Source organism: Camelus bactrianus, chromosome 5 (assembly GCF_048773025.1).
Source record: "Camelus bactrianus isolate YW-2024 breed Bactrian camel chromosome 5, ASM4877302v1, whole genome shotgun sequence".
Classification (NCBI taxonomy): Eukaryota; Metazoa; Chordata; class Mammalia; order Artiodactyla; family Camelidae; genus Camelus; species Camelus bactrianus.
The window spans coordinates 57,089,173-57,105,481 of NC_133543.1; the positions used below are offsets into that span (position 1 = coordinate 57,089,173).

At 37.5% G+C, this 16,309-nt stretch overlaps 1 non-coding gene across 1 annotated transcript; it reads left to right on the forward strand.

Moving 5' to 3' along the window:
* Nucleotides 1–14,275: 14,275 nt before the first annotated feature.
* Nucleotides 14,276–14,429, forward strand: LOC123618494 (small nucleolar RNA SNORA62/SNORA6 family). The gene has a single exon (XR_006726937.1). It is a non-coding gene; the product is annotated as a small nucleolar RNA SNORA62/SNORA6 family (small nucleolar RNA).
* Nucleotides 14,430–16,309: the final 1,880 nt, after the last annotated feature.

Consider the following 16,309-nt stretch of genomic DNA (forward strand, 5'->3'; position numbering starts at 1 on the left):
ATGGATATTATCAAATCTCACAAACTGAAGCATCTCATTAGGCCTGAATGACCAAGGTATTTTATTTTATACAGATTAGGTTGTTTATTTAATCTTTTTCTCCACTTAAACACCTCTGTATTAAAACATCAATGTAAATATTTACTAAATACTAATTATATTTGCCTATTGAGCATAGGAAATAAATACAATTTGAAGCAAGATTTAAAGAAATTAAATACTTTGAGATGGCTTAGTAATTGCTCCCTAATCAGTATCCATTCTGTTATTTAGACTCTTCTTGGTATCTTTTAGCCCTGGTATTACCTCTCAGACCCAAAGCAGAGCTGGTTAACTCTGTTTTAGATTCAATAATCTTAGAATTCACAAATGTTAGGAACTGCAAGAGTACTAGAGATGATCCATTTCAGCTTTCTTACCTGTGACTGTCAGCTCCAGACACTGTCACTCTGATATCTTGGGCAGCAGATTTGCCAGTACTTACCGTATGATGCCAGAGAAATGCTAAGTGCAAGAAGGAGAACGTTTCCTCCCCTCTATGCTGTTCTGTGAGAGTGGAGCCCTAACCTGGGTTGTTAGGCCAAAATTTGTTTCCAAATCTAGTGAGTCAGTTGTTTTGGTCTACCCTTTTACTCTCAGGGTGTATACCCATGTCCTAAGTTGGGACTGGCTCAAATAACCACTGTCATGGTATACCCAGAACTTCCTGCTGTCTTCAACATATGAACATACTGCTAAATCTACCTGCTCATGCTTAACTTCTTCTCCTTATAATGAACTACCCGTCAGGGGATCTGTTCTTCTCTTTGTGGTTTGGAATCGCTGGGTTGTTTCAATGAGCCAGAAATACCTACCTATGTGTGAATCCTAATCACTGACACTCTTTGAGTTAATTTTCCAGAAAGAAATTAGTTCGTACTCTTAAACACCAAAACACAGAAGGAAGGAAGAAACAATATGAAGTGGCTCCATCATTATTAGTGAAATCTCAATTTGGGCCTTTCAAGTGTGTCGCCATGTGAGCTGCTGTTAGTGACAGAGATTAAGAACTAGACTCAGACCCTAAGACTGCTGGGCATTTGCAAGATGGCCCATCCTGACACAACTTCTCCTACTATACAGATTTGCCTCTATCGAGTAATTCTAGTTTTTTTGTTTGTTTGTTTAATTCTTTAGCTCTTTCTCTCTCAGTCTATAATCTGGAAAAATAAAAGAGATAATCTCACACTATGCAGTAACTCTTATTTTCCATTCAGGATATAACACTTGGGCCATTAAATTCAATCAAGTTCCTAACCCTTATTTTTGCCTGCACCTAACCTCTGTTTTTAGTATTTGTTTGTTTTATTATTGCCCTGCTCTCCTAATTTTATTTTCAGCTTTATGATATATAAAGTATATAATGTAAATTATATGAAGTATAGTTGACAGATAAATCTATATATATTTAATGTGTACAACATGATGATTTGACATAAAGTTTGTGTAATGATTACCACAGTCAGGTTAATTAACACAGCCATCACCTCATATACTTAGCCGTGTGTGTGTGTGTGTGTGTGTGTGTGTGTGTGTGTGTGTGTGTGGTGTGAATGCCTAAGGTCTACTCTCTTCACAAATTTCAAATACACAACACAGTACTATTAACTATAGTCACCAACATTAGATTTCCCCAGAGCGTATTCATTTTATAACTGAAGGCTTGTGCTCTTTGCCCAGTATTTCCCCCTCTCTCCCATCCCTCAGACTCTGGTAACCACCATTCTACTCTCTGTGTCCATGAGTTCAACTTTTCCTTTTGGTAGATTCCAAATATAAGTGAGATAATACAGTATTTGTCTTTGTCTGGCTAAATTTCACTCAGCATAACGCCCTCTAGGTTCATCCAAGTTGTTGAAAAATGCAGGATTTCCTCTTAATCATAGCTGAATCATATTCCAACAGGCACTTGGGTTGTTTCCATATCTTGACTATTGTGAATAACACTGCAATGAACATGGGAGTCCATATATCTCCTCAAGATATTAATTTTGTTTTCCTTGGATATACATGCAAAAGTGGGATTGCTGGATATGTTCTATTTTTAATTTTTAAGGAACCTCTGTACTGTTTTCCATAATGGCTGCATCATTTACATTCCCACCAACAGTGTACAGGGGTTCCATTTTCTTCACATCCTTGCCAACACTTGTTATTTGCTGTCTTTTTGATAAAAGCTATCCTAACAGGTGTGAGATGATATATCATTATGGTTCCGATTTGCTTTTCCCTCATGATTAGTAGTGTTGAGCACCTTTTCATGTACCTGTTATCCATTTGTATGTCTCTTAGGGGAAAATGTCTTTTCAGGTCCTTGGCTCTTTTTTAAATTGGATTGTTTAATTTTTGCTATTAAGTTGTATAACTTCTTTATATGTTTTGGATATTAGCCCCTTATCATACATATGGTTTGAAAATATTTTCTCCCAATCTATAGGTTGAATTTTCATTTTGTTGATTGTTTCCTTTGCTGTGCAGAAGCTTTTTAGTTTGATGTAGCCCCATTTATTTATTTTTTTTTGCATCTATTGATTTGTTCCAGTGGGTTCAGCCTCATCATCACCCCCATGTAAGAGCAGGCTAGATACTTGGCTCCCTGAGCTTATAAACTCAGGTTAATGATCTCCAACCTAAAGAAGCCTTGTGATGATTAGTAATGAATGACACATAAGAGCACCTGGCACACAGCAGGTGCTCGATAAATGAGAACCCTTTCTACTTTACAGAGAAAAGAAACAATAAACTGGATATAAATTCTGTCCATAATACTCTTCTCTCACAGGGAGATTTGGAATCAGGAGGTTTAGTCATGGAACCCATTCCAGACAGGGCTAGTTATTAGAATGCCACATTACCTCCAGGAGCCTATCTCAACAAGGTTTGGTTAGTAGAGGAGCTATTACCTTCATTCCCATTTTACAGGTGAGAAAATCAAGTGGTTACATCAGTTAGTGGAACATTAGAACAGGACAGGAACCAAGATCATCTGATCACCATAGTATGTGCTTTCTCCACAGCCTCCTCCCATGGACCCTATAAGGCAGCCCCAGGACAAGCACCAGAGGGATGTGACCTATCAACTTTGGGAATTAAGTTTTAGCCGGCAAAAATCATCTAGAGAAATCTCAAATAGGGCATATCCCTTCCCAGGTCTTGAGAGAAGTCATCTGAAAAATGCCAAATCTTAGTGTCAATCTAGAAAGCAGGAAGGCCCCAACACAAGATGGATAATAACCATGTCCTCTCTGAGGTCTTCCAGCACCCCAGTCCATATATTACCAAAATATGGACTATCTGAAGAATCCTCGCAAATCTAATGCCATTCTGGACGAAGCTTAAAGCATCTCTGAAGGCCAACAACCCTGCTGGTTTGGGTTATTCAAGGCTTTCCTTAAGCCTTGGGGAAAGAAATATGGGAAAGGATGAAAAAATAATTATTAGTGGCCTAGGGCAAAAGATTTCAACTAAATGTTACTGCATGTCTGGTCTTTTGGACCCCAGAACCAGCTTAGGATTCAAGCACAACAGGTCACAGACCCAAAGTGCTAGCAGTATTCCTGTTAAGTCACGCACTCCCCTAGCCTGATAGTTGGGGAAAAGTTACAACTGTAACCACCAGCAAAGCTAGAACTACCTGAAACCTCCCCATCTCTCTGGTACCTCCTACCTGCTTTAAAAGCGGACACTCTCCTTTGGAAAAACTATTGTTGAGATATGCCCTAAAAACCACAATGAATTTAAACAATGAGGAGGCGCTGTAAGTTCTGATTGATTTACTAATTAAGGGAATGACATACATACAACAGAAAAGTTCTTTAATTAAAGACATTTCAATGGAAGTTTGTACTAACTCTGAATTTTTCAATAGGACACAATATTTTCTGGCTATTCCATGTCATGATTTCACAATTGTCCATCTTGCCCCAACCTCTCTTCCCACCCTCTAACTGGGGCCCATCAAGAAGGCCAATGTGACTAATCTTGAACTTTGAAGTAACAGAAAGGTGGTCATATATACCCCAACATTTATTTGCTCCAGACTCTGAAACATATTGACTTGAAAGAGCTTTATGATTTTCTCAGGAAACTGGTGAAGTTATTGGATTGGGGCTGGGAATATGCCTTCTCCAAAAGGTGCAATTTATACTGAAAATATTTCAGGATATAAAGCCCTTGAGAATATGTCACTGCATTTTTTTCTCCCTTCATTGCAGGCATGTAAACTATGAATTACTGATGTTCTATGAATCTCCCTAGGTTCTGACAATGTTGCATTCCATCACATTACCAGTCTAGTAGATACAAGGGTAGAGCCTCCCTCTGGAGCTTACAGGTCCTTCATGAATGAAGAACGGCTGAGGCAGGAAAGATGACCTACTCTAGCGCCCATGATCAGCCTTCCAGACTTGATCTTGTTCCTTCACCTCAGGGTGTTCCACAGAACACTGAAATCACTGGTCTGCGTGGGGCAGAGGCTGGGGGAGAGGGTGCAGTGGGGGTATGAGTGGGGACCAGGCTGAGAGCTCAGGGGGAGAGCAGGGGATTTTCTCAAATGCTGAGGATGCGAAGGAGGGCGCCTGCAGCCTATTTCACCCACAGAAATTCACTCCCTGTATTCCAAACTCAAATTCAGCACATCGTGGGCATTTGGCCACACATGTACCATGAGTTTCTTTGTCATAAGCACACAAGTCAGAAATTGGAAATCCCCAAAGTCAGAAGTCCCTTGACAGTGGATTTCTTACAAATCTCAGTTTTCCCCTTGGGTCATCCCTGTAAGAGGATGTCTCCTATGTCCCCAACCCTAGTCCTACTCTGCTTTTCCTTCACTCTGATCTGGGTCACCTCATGAAGAAAACAACTTACAGATCAGCAGTGCATTTCTGGGTTTCTCTTATTTATTTGATTCTCAAACACAAAAGCCCAGATCCAGGATGGCACTATAAACCCCCTTAAACACAAAAATAAAACTTGATATTTCCATAAGGCCACAAAGAAAAGGTATTGGGTCTGACTTAGCTATTCCCCTGAGTTCTCTCCAGAAGTCAGGGGGAAGGAAAGCTATATTTCCCAGCATGGACACAGCGTACACCTTTATGACTGAAAGAGGATGTTTTTATTTGCACTGCATTATACCCATAAATTCCATCCACTCAGCAAGTCAAATTATTGCTGGCCTCCAAAATACATTAAGTTTGGGTTTAAATCAGTCACTTTTGAAGATATACTGCAGCCCACTTCCTAGCCATATTTGTAATATATTCACCCTGCAAATGTTCTTTAAAATGCATTGTTTGTGGAGTTGTCTTACTTCAGTCAGCCATGTGAAGATATAAGGAATATAAGCACTAATTTGCAGTTTCTTTGTGTGTGTGATTGCTCAGGATCCCTGCTCATGGAACTAATGGCTGCCAAAACGCTTTTGTGCCATGAGGAGAAAGAGCTCACTGAATCTGAATCAAATTAGAATTAGTGATATAATAGTAAACAGCAGTGGGAAAATATAGAGCCCTGAGCAGTTTCTGTTAAAATTTGGTAACAGCAAATAAGCTTTTCCAGAAAATAGTGGGAAGGGGAAAGCCAAGAAATTATTTGGGATGTTTAATGATGTATGACTAGATTAAGGAATGCTTAATGGCAATGCTCAAAATTTCCTTCCCTTACCTAGAAGTCCTATTTTATGAAGTGTTACACATTTGAGTTCCTCATCAATTGTCATTCAAATAATTTCAACAAGATGAACTGATTCAGAGAAGGGGAAAGCTAGATCAATTATCATTTTAAGTGGCTGAGAAAGAGAGATAAAAGATTTCCATGGTTCCCTTGGGAAAGAAGGCCTGTTTTCTCTGAATTTGCCTTTGTTGAGTTGCTCTGGGCTTGAAGAGGGGAGACAGGCACCATGATGGGAGGGACATGCACCAGGGCCCCTATACATGCTCAGCGTTTCTCTAAGCTTAGGAAGGAAACTTGGGCCTTTCAAGCCTGGAAGAAGCAGGACATTCAGGCGGTTTTGCACCTGCCACTACTGTTTATGCCTACCTTATTTCAAAAGACTGATTTTTAAAGATAAAAGCTCCTAACACCTCACCAAGAAGGAAGACACGATATCATTACCCATGATGAAGGCAGCATCTTTAAAATAACATGACATGGATGGTTCTTTATATTTCTCAGGAATCAAGTACATATGTTTCCTTTTTAAGGCTGTTTGTGAGGCAATTTCCCATCTATGTACACAAGCCTACCATAATTAATATCTGGTCAATATTAAGATATGAATTTCCCATTACCCAAATGCCAGGGCCAATTGATATGTATAATATACCACATTCTCTGATAATCAAAATATTTCACATAGATTTGGGGTCTGTCATATTTAATCTCAAGATATAATAATACTAATAACAATTACCCATTACCAGGAATCTTGCTGGGTACCTTACCTCCCTTTTACAACTATCAACTGTATGATAGATATCATTTCCATTTGGCACTAAAGAGACTGAGGATCAGAGAGGTTAAACAGCTGGCTAGAGATCACAGAGCTAGTAAGAAGCAGTGCTAGAACTGAACCTTGGGTATTACTCACCCCAGAGCTGCTTCAATCACTACCTATGTTCTATCACCACGATTACTGTACCCTGGGGACCAGGGATTTGCTGGAGCCGCTTGTGTCAGTTTGGAAGAGCTGATTGTTAAAATTTTCAGGAAGTCTGAGAGCTGGTTGTTGTCCTGTTGGTGGCTTGAAATTGGCCACTGTGGGAGTATTTACACAATAGAAATAGGTGAACGCTACAAATAAGGGCTTTTTTTTTTTTTAAGAGAATGAACGTACTGGTTTTTAAACATTTACCAAGACATTGCTTCCGAGGAAGAACATTTCCAAGTGTCATAGAATTACTTGGCCCTTTCTTCCTTTCCATATTCTTGTCTCCAAAATGTATTACGTGTCAAAGTTAGCACTAAAGCATGACTAATACCCTGAAAAATGGTGCCGGGCTGTAGGCTAGGTGTGTCCCTACGCAATCTCAGCTTCAACGTCCAGTCTGGCCTGATTCTGCCCTTTCTCCTTATCCACTTACTTCCCTCACATGCCTGTGAACCACAAGGTGACTGACAGAGCAAATCAGTACATCTGATACAGCTGTTTTTGATGAAAAATTCTGTAAGCCAAATCCAGTTCCTGGATTCAAAATTAATAACCTCAGACTAAGGCACTGATTAGTTCTTTCTCATCTCTTACTTTCCATCAGGTGAATATAATATAAATCCAAGGAAAGATACATTCTGAACACAGAGAGCATCCCTTTATGTCCACAACCTGATTTCCACTGGGGAGAGTCACGCTTAATATTTTTTATTATTATACAATTAACATTTATTGAGTGCTAATAGTGAGCTTATATATTACACAGAGACCATTACTATACCTGGGTTCTTGGCAGACTGTAGGAACAGCATGTTTTTGATATCTTGGATGGCACCAAGCTCGCTATAATTTCCCAGTGAAGTCAGTTGCTCCTAATTTCCTGAACATCTGTGCATCAAATTCATTAAATGGCTAATGAATCCAGACATATAAGGTTCATAAAAATATTTATATCTGACATTAACAAAATGGCACTCCTGCTTTGTTCCTCTACGTGACACCCTTAAGACAATCGAGTTTTTGTCACTGGCTGGAACTTAGTAGAAGATGGTAAATGACTGAAATCAGTACTTTCATGTTTCTTCCATGGAAAGGAAGGATAAAGAAGCCAAGACTCAAAGTAGTCAGTGAATAAAGGACAAAGAAGAGGGGGATAGGAGCCAGGGACGGAAGCAAAGTTAGAAGATGTCCATAAAGTAATTCACATGAAGATCCCAGCAAGCATGGATTGAAGATTCACTAAGGGGAGAATTTTATGTGGGAGTAATCAGTGATTACATATGCCCCCAGACTCTTACACTACCACCAGCCAGGTCAGAGGGTCTCCAGGCTAAACCCATGCTTACAAAAAATTAATAATCATAATGCTCTATTCTTAGTTTAAATATTCTAGCAAACACTATTTGCATGAACACTGAACTAAGAGTCAATTCTGGGGTTCTCTTCTGAACACTACATTCCCTGACTTGGTAATCTTGCACCTGTTACTGGATTTCTCTGTTGCCTCAGGCTCTTCCACCCCCATGCATAAAGTGAGTGGGCTGTAGGTTAGATTTCCCCCTACTTTCAAATCTAAAAGTTTTAGGCTTGTTCTACTGAGGAAAGCAGGAGGCTAGAAATTAGTGTCTGCCAATAGAACTTTAGTCTAAAGCTTAAAAACACTGCTCATTCTTGAGTTTGCACAATCTAAGGAAAGGGCTTCATCAGAGCCTAGCAGGAGAAACCTGCAATTTCACATCCTCTCTGCAGACGTTTTCCCTTCCCACTGAAAGCCAAGTTTGCAAAACATGGGTAAATTTGGTCAGGAAGAGAAAACTGGGAACTCAGAGATCCAGAAGCTCTGAAACATCTTTCCCTGATTCACAGAGGAGCAATGCTTGCCAAGGAGCGTTGAGTTAGATGGGGAGACTGGGCATCACATCACCTAATGAGGGAACCCTGTAACTCTTAACAGGGATACAGGACCAACTAAAGGGCTTTATTTATCACGAAGACCATCCACTGCAGAAAGAGTTCAGGAGACGACTTCCAAATTGACTTTCTTAAGTAAAACTGTCTTGCTAACCAAAACTATACTTGCGTTAATTATAAATGCTAGAGAGGATGTGGAGAAAAGGGAATCCTCCTACACTGTTGGTGCGAATGTAAACTGGTGCAGCCACTATGGGAAACAGTATGGAGGTCTTTTAAAAAACTAAAAACAGAGGTACCTTATGATCCAGCTCTCCCACTCCTGGGCATATATCCAGAAAAGACAAAAACTCTAATTTGAAAAGATACTCGCATCCCAATGTTCATAGCAGTACTATTTACAATAGCCAAGACATGGAAGCAACTTAAATGCCCATTGACAGATGAATAGATAAAGAAGATGTGGTGTATGTGTGTATATATATATATACACATGTTTATGTATATGTTTATATATATATAAAATGGAATACTACCCAGCCATAAAAAAGAATGAAATAATGCCATGCAGCAACATGGATGGACCTAGAGATTATCATACTAAGTGAAGTAAATCAGGCAGAGAAAGACAAATACCATATGACATCATTTATATGTGGAATCTTAAAAAATGATAGAAATGAACTTATTTACAAAACAGAAACAGACTCACAGACATAGAAAACAAACTTATGGTTAACAAAGAGGGGGAGGGATAAATTAGGAGTTTGGGATTAACAGATATATACTACTATATATAAAATAAACAACAAGGTCCTATTGTATAGCACAGGGAACTATATCCAATATCTTGTAATAACCTATAATGGAAAAGAATCTGAAAAAGAATACACACACACACACACACACATATAACTTTGCTGTATATCAGAAATGAACACAATATTGTAAATCAACTATACTTCAATTTTTTTAAAAAAAAGTATACCTAAGCTGATTTGTTGCTTACTTCTGCTAAGTGCTGGACCCTCAGAAAATGCTCTTCAGTTATTTTTTATCTTGTTATGAAATGGTGAAAGAACTTCCATAGAGAAGGGAAAAATATAGAAGGGGTGAGACTCGGGATGCCCTAATGGGACACGTTTGCAGCTTTGTGACTTGTCCACAGTTTCATCACCTGGAGGGGCCTCCTGATACCTTTCACCGGCCCTTCCCCAGGGCAGCTCAACCTCCACCTGTGCTCAACAGTCCTGATAACTGCCTCACTCCAAAGTAATTGCCCCATGCTTCTCAACTTCTCCAGTGAAATCCATTTTATAATCAAGTACTGCTTTGTGATATTGCTCTTCTACCATCAAAGTATTATTCAAAATTATTATTAATTATTATTATTATTATTATCATTATTATTATTATTATTATTATTATTATTATTATTATTATTATTATTATATTTTACACATGCACAGTTTATTGTCCTGATTTGATTATAAACTCCTTGAGAGCAAGTTTTGTGTTATTCATCCCAGAGTGTTCCCACAAGATCCTGGTGAGTTCCCAGAGTAGTCCCTGTACCTTAGTTTTTTCATCTGTAGAATGGAGATAATGGCAGTCCTTACTTTATAGATCTATTGTGAGGAGAAAATAAGATTATGAGGAGTAAATTATGTCTGATTCAATAAATGCTGGATAGCATATTCGTATTATTTATATTATATTAGAGCAAAGGAAAAATACAGGGCTAAAAATGAACAAAACTGAAACCTGGTTCCACTTCTACCAAATAGTAGCTTTGTGACTTTCAGAAAGTCAATTAAATTCTCTGAGCCTCAAATTCTTTATTTATAAAAATCAGAAATACAACACTCCCTGCCAACTTTCTGTTGCTGTGAAGATCAAGTAAATACTTTCAAGGTGTTATACAAATGTATCATTTATTGGTACTCAGCAAATATTATTCGATTCGAGAATTATGCTGCCCTTATTTTATTACTCAAACAGCTTCTTTCTCCCCTTTGAGCTGACAGGGCACCAGTCATGCATCTTATGGGCTTGGAGAGGGAAATGTGGTACTTTGGATCCTCTGAATTTCCAACAACTAGTTTGTGTTTCAGTGACTCACAGCATCCTGCCTCCTATGGCCGTAGTCCAGGCTTCTCAGCATTTACTTTAAAGGAATATTTCTATAATACCAGAGCAACCCAAATAAAAATGTTAAATGTCTACCAGCTAACCTGTTTTATTTAAAACAAGTAAAATATAGTTTTAAATTGCTAGTTGATCAACTCTGCTGGTGTAATAGTTTATGCCCATACACTCCCTTATGAGAGAATCATAAGGGAGACAGAAAGCACTACACACCCCAGGGATGTCCCAGTGTGCCTCCCTCAAGGACAAAAATCTCCAGCCTGGGCACAGAGGAGCCTCAGCAGAGGCACAGAATGGGGTTCCCAGCCCATGTCTATGCAAGGCCATCACTTCCAGGAAAAGCTAAATGCATCACAGATTAAACTGCACAATTTGATTTCCTGATTTCTTATGATCTAAACTTACTCCTTTTACCTGCAAACCATAAAAATGATCATTCTTACCTTTCCAATCTCATGTTATCCAGTATTAGTCATCTAAGTTATACTAGCAACACACCAAATATTCATTCATTTATCAAATAATTATTTAACACGTCTATGTGCAAGGCACTGGGGCATACAAAATGAATGACAACGTGTTTGGTGTGTTTTAGACAACTCATCTTAGTCTCTGTGGAGATTTGTTTATTTGGTGTTGTGCAGACATAGTTTACAATGTATCCATTAAAAGTACTTCTTATTTGGCAATGCTTCCTACGTAATTAGTTTAGCATCCCCCCAAAACAGTACATTTTAAAAAAAAGAAAGTATTATTCAAGTAATAACACATGGTTAAAATACTTAGAATTTAGCGTTTCTAAATTAGTTTAGCATCCCCCCAAAACAGAACATTTTAAAAAAAAGAAAGTATTATTCAAGTAATAACACATGGTTAAAATACTTAGAATTTAGTGTTCTTATCCCTCTTTAAAGACAATGAAAGGTAAAAGATTATTTGGAAAAATTATTTGATACTCTGATACGCTCACACTTCTTGCTTCCTGTTTTTACTACAAGTGCATTTTTACCAGGTATAACAAAACAACCCAATAAAAAGATAAAGTATGGTTGAAGTATACAGGCTTTATGATTTTTCTTGAAATTACTCTGCTTTTATAGAGGATGATATTCATGCTAGCAAAAGCTATAAAAATATGGAAATGTAAAAGAAGAGAAATTATGGGATTTATCTATGGACCCTGGTACATTAAACCCTTAACATATTTGAAATATGACAACAACCTAGACCCTCAACATCAGGATCATAAAGGGAATTTTAATGGTGACCTGTGCCTTCACTTACAAGATTTGAATTTTTGTTCTTTTAAAGGTTATCTTAAACATATTTGACAGCAATTTGTCACTTTAACCAATAAGATGAAAACATTTGACATTTGTGCTGCGAGTTTACCCATCCTGACCTGACATGCAACAAGTAGAAGCTGGTCCTTGGCTTCCGCTTTTGACTTCCCATAAAGTGGGAGCCTAGGCCATGCCACCAGGCTGGAAATCACAGCAGCAGCAATCACACCTGTGGGACAGTTCTAACTCCTCTGTCAGTGAAAAAGCTGTACCTGTGCATCAAAGTGGGGTCAGTCTTGAATCTGCAAGCTATTGGGGAGCAATGCAGTCATTCCTCCAGCTGCCTCCTCTCTCGGCCTCCTAACTGAGGTGCCAGCTGACCCACTGGTCCTCTCTAAAGGGTGGTAGGAAAGGCTAATGCACTCAGCATATACCATTTCTGCGGGATTGAGGACATGATCATCAAGGCCCATCAAGATCTTGAGGAATAAAACCAGGGTGGTCAGACAGGCAGCAACAAAATGAATACAATGCTTGTATTACGTCAACCCGAAAGAATGGCTATAAGGTTTAAATCCAAGCTTGGGAAAAAGAGGAAGCGAGAAGTGAGAACAAAGGAATCATGGGGCACCAGGGGACCTTTGGAGAGTGGGAGGTAAAGAGGTAAGAGACAAAGCACAATTCCCAAATCTGTCTTTTCTCTTCATTCCACTGGGCATCTTCTAGCTCTTTACTTATATATCACATATGCGACATGAATTGGTATATAAAAGCAACCTGGTAATTAATTTTTAAAATAAAAAGACCCTAAGGAGTTCCAATTTAAAATGGCATCTGGCTAATAGCCCTGATACAGTCTCTTCCACTAAAACACACACACATGCTAAAAGACACATTCACTAAAAGACAAATATTTACATTGCCACCAAAAATTGAGATTGACAGTCAACTCCTTACCACTAACTGTAAGGTCAATGAACCTGAATTTTAAAAGGCAATTAGTGGCCCACCTGTGCTTGCCACCAGACGTAGAGAAAGCCCACCTGTCTGAAGTTAGAAAGGCCCATTATACCTTCCCCACTGTCTGCCACCTGGCTCATTAAATCAGAAAGCCATTCTTCTACTATATAAGTGCTCCTTTTTAAGCTGAAGTGTTATTTTCCTTCCATATCCAACCCCTCAGCCACAGCCTTTTCCATAAAAAACAGTCAGGGCAGCTACTCAGAAAAGAACTGATCTGCAAGAGGGAATAAGGAAGCAAGTTTGGGGGAACCAGGAAGGTGTCCCCATGAAGAAAGCACAATATAAGAGAAGAGAGAACAAAAAAAATCTCTGGCTACCATATATACTGAATACAAATTTTGTGTAGGAAAGAAAGGCAAAGGCAATGAGGCAGGAAAGAGCTAATACTGGGTTGACACGGAATGAAAGCAAGTCAAAAACCAGAAAGTGAGCTAGTTAACTTTGGACATCAACTTGCCTTCTGGATGTAGCTCTGTAAAGGGATATGAACCCATATTCACATGAACAGGAAGTACAATCTGCTGGAAATACCACATTGGGCTAGATCTCCTGTATTAGGAAAAATGACAAGAAGAATAACTAACAAATGCATTTTGATAAATGATATAGAGATAAAGAATATCATCCTAAAGACTCAGAGGGAGCACGGACATGGAAAATGATTTATCACAGGACCTGGAAGACATTTTCAGAGAAAGTTCTTCCACCATCAGTGGAATTCAAGAAGTAATGGCCTCTATGGAAAAGGAGTAGATACCCATGACAAGAGAACAGGCCACAAGAAAGAGACAGCAAGGTAAGATGGAAAGAAAAATGTGTGAGATAAAAAAGGATTGATGTTATTGCAAATCAACTATACTTTAATTAAAATAAATAATTAATTAATTGTTTAAAAGAACTACTACAACTCAATAACAACAAAAGAATAAAAATTTAAAATGGGCAAAGTATTTGAATAGACATTTCTCCAAAGAAAATATACAAATGGCCAAGAAGCATATGAAAAGATGCTCAACACCACTAATCATCAGGGAAATGCAAATCAAAACCACAATGCAATATCACCTCATACCCATTAGGACGGCCTCAATCAAAAAGCAGAAAATAATAAATGCTAGCAAGGATCTAGAGGAACTGGAATACTTGTGAACTGTTGGTGGGAGTATAAAATGATGCAGCTACTATGGAAAACAGTACAGAGATTCCTCAGAAAATTAAAAATACTGCACATTGTTAGAGTTTGAAGTTGAGGCCACTGGTTGGCTGATGAACTCACAAGTATAGGTAGTGTGCTACATGAGGGGCAGGTTTTTCATTAACATCACAAGGGTCTCTGGCCCAATGAGTAGAGTTTGATAGTAATACTTGCTACAAGCCAAAAAAAAAAAAAATTAAAAATAGAACTACCATATGAGCCACAAATCTCTCTCTTAGGTGTATGTATATATACAAAAGAATTGAAAACAGGATCTTGAAGAAATATTTGTATACCCATGTTCATAGCAGCACTATTCACAGTAACCAAGAGGTGGAAGCAACCCAAATGTCCATCGACAGATGACTGGATACACAAAACATGGTATATATGTATAATGGATACCATGCAGCCTTAAAACTGAAGGAAATCCTGTCATATGCTACATAGATGAAACTTGAGGATATTAATAAATGAAATAAGCCAATCACAAGAAGACAAATACTAAATGATTCTACTTATATGAGGTATCTAAAGTAATCAAACTCATAGAAGCAAAGAGGAGAATGGTGGTTACCAGGGGGCTGGGAGAAGGAGAAGCAGGGAGTTGTCAGTGGGTGTAGAGTTTCAGTCATACAAGATGAAAAGTTCTAGAAATCTGTGTGACAACAATATGCGTATAGTTAATAATACTGTACTACACACTTAAAAATCATTAATCTTACGGGGTTTTTTTAACTACTACCACCACCACAATGACAACAAATTTTAATGGGCCTAAGAGATGGCATATTTGAAAATACAATGCATATTTTTAACTTGCAAAAAAAAATAAAAAGGATTGATGTAAAACCAAACTGCAATGATAGAATTAAAATCTGCACTTGAAGTCCTGTGGAACATAAATCAGATAACCAAGTTACTAAAGTAGGAGCCCAACCTGAGAAAATCTTATGGTATATAGAAGAAAATAACAAAGATGAAAATGATGAAAAAGAAGATAAAAATGCATAGAAAATCTAAAAATTGTACATGTTTTTCAAGAAAAACTTACAGAAAAATTAAACATTTTTAACCTTAAAAAATGTTAGAATATGCAGATCAAGAAACCACTACATTCCAGGCAAAAGGAATATAGTAAGACATAATCTAGAAGCAACTCTGAGAACTTCTGAAGGTCACAGATGAATGAAAGTAGCCTATAAGCAAGGGAGCAAGCAGGGGAGAAGTTTATTCTTAAAAGAATCAAACAAGCCTCAGGTTTCTCCTTTGCCATAGTAAATTCCATATAGACAAAAAGGACATCTACAGAATTTTTGAAGAAAACGTTTCTATCCAGAATGTAATGCCCTGATAAGTCATCTTTCCAATGCAAAAAAAAAACCCAGAAAGTCAATTTCAGATATGAAAGTGCTTAGAAAATAATTTCCCAAAACCTTTTTGAAAAAAGACACACCCCTTTTGACTGAGAGATGATTTGAAATAAACAGCATAAGACTGAAACTATTGTGCTTTTGAAGGATTAGCCATGAGCAGTGAAAGAAGTTACACATTTTAATTACATTAAATAATCGTTGCAAAATTTGTTAAGAACAGAAAGCAAATGTCAAAAAAATCCATAAATGAAAAAAGTTATATAAAAAATAGCAATAATATGTGTCTTAAATCTTAAGTTTATATTAACAAAGATGCAGAAGTGATAGAGGAAAGAATAAAATTATACTAAGTTTCTGATCATATATAAGGGTATTTTGAAGTTACTATGGCTTGATTCTTGATTTTAAAATTTTGGGGACTATAGGGAATATTTCCTAAAACAATTTGAAGGCAACCAATGTAAAGTGTTTAAATACAATAAAAATGTATAACATTTAAATTTTATATATTTAAAATGATAAATTTTAAAATAATAAGATTATCTTCAAGATTACCTTAATAGAGAAATAAAAGTAAAATTTTAAAGTAAGTAAATAAAACATACTGCATAGAGCAAATAAAAGATAAGGAAATGGCAAAATGTCAGAAAGAGGACAAAACATATAAATTATGAGAAAAATTGTA